Source organism: Lipotes vexillifer, unplaced genomic scaffold, assembly GCF_000442215.2.
Source record: "Lipotes vexillifer unplaced genomic scaffold, Lipotes_vexillifer_v1.1 scaffold231, whole genome shotgun sequence".
Classification (NCBI taxonomy): domain Eukaryota; kingdom Metazoa; phylum Chordata; class Mammalia; order Artiodactyla; family Lipotidae; genus Lipotes; species Lipotes vexillifer.
The window spans coordinates 1250733-1252077 of NW_006791822.1; positions in this window are offsets into that span (position 1 = coordinate 1250733).

The following is a 1345-nucleotide window of genomic DNA, read 5'->3' on the forward strand; positions in this document are numbered from 1 at the left end:
ACATTGAGCCTGGAAAGCCAAACCTCATCTAACAATACCAATATTTTCTTACATAACTGTCTTTCAGGAATGGCCTCCTCCCTGACTCCAGGGCTTTAGACAGATGGACCCCACCAGACAGACAGACAGACTCCCCACCCTGTACAGTGGGCAATGGAAAGCTTGCATAACCTTATAGCAACAGATAAGGGGGTTATGGTGGGGGGTCTCTGCACAGCAAGGCCCTCAGCTCTTCTGGTTTCCACATGATGTCCCTTCCGCCTGATTACTGTACAACCTATGGGAATAGGAAGCTAAATTCTTCAGGTAATGAACAGAGCTTCCTCAGCGCCTCTCCCTGCTCACTTGGCCCTATCTCAACTCTTACCGGTTCCATTTCTATTCCTGAGGTCGGGCGGTAACTCCCACTTAAGTGAAGTTTGTGGCCTTGGATCCAGCAGCATTTTGCCTGTCCTGCAGTGACACCCCTCCTTCACCTGAGCTGGTCGACCAGGACCACTGCCTACCTTCCCCATCCCTCCCAGGGAACTCAAGGTGATTTGAATACATCCATGCCATGAGTTTGTTGCGGACTCTGGCAAGTTGGACTCAGACCCTCCACTCCGACCATATGGTCACCCAGTTTGTGTCTCCTCAAAGAAGAGAGGTGCAAAAGTCTCTATTTGTTGTTGGTGGTGTTGTTGTTGTTGTTGGTGGTGGTGGTGGTGTGTGTGTGTGTGTGTGTGTGTGTGCGTGCGCGCAAGCGTGTGTGTTGCACTGCCTTTAAATTATTCAGCATTCTTTCTACATCCAGGACTTTTGCTCAGAGACAGGACACCTGGAAACAGTGTCATTTTACCCGTTTCTAGTCTTCTCTGTTCATCTTCTCCCACAAGCCAGACTTTCCCTGGAAGGGTCAGACGTTCCCACTCTTCCTCTCAGGTGAAGAATTCCCTTCCCCAAAACTGGAGGATCAGATCTACAAGGCCAGGATTTTGAAATGTTTAATAAATAAGTTAGAGTAAGTTAAAATATTATTTTGCATTTTCATAAAGACTGTGCTTCCGCGCTACTGTCTTGCTCTAGCCAGAAGGAATCCACCTTTAAGAGGCAAGGCTGATGGCAGACCTGCTGCTCTTGGAGGGATCTGTCCTCTCCTTTTCTACAGAGCTTCAGAACTCAGTTTAGGGACTTCAAGGGAACAGTATTCAAAGGAGGAAATGAAATACATCATTCTATTTTTCTAAAAATACTGTCCCTGTTCTAAGAGTGGGGCATAACTGCTGATATCTCCTCTGTGCCCTCCTTCACTCTCTCCAGGCTCAGTCAGGCCCTCTCAGAGTCCACAGACAACCCCCTCCTCTTT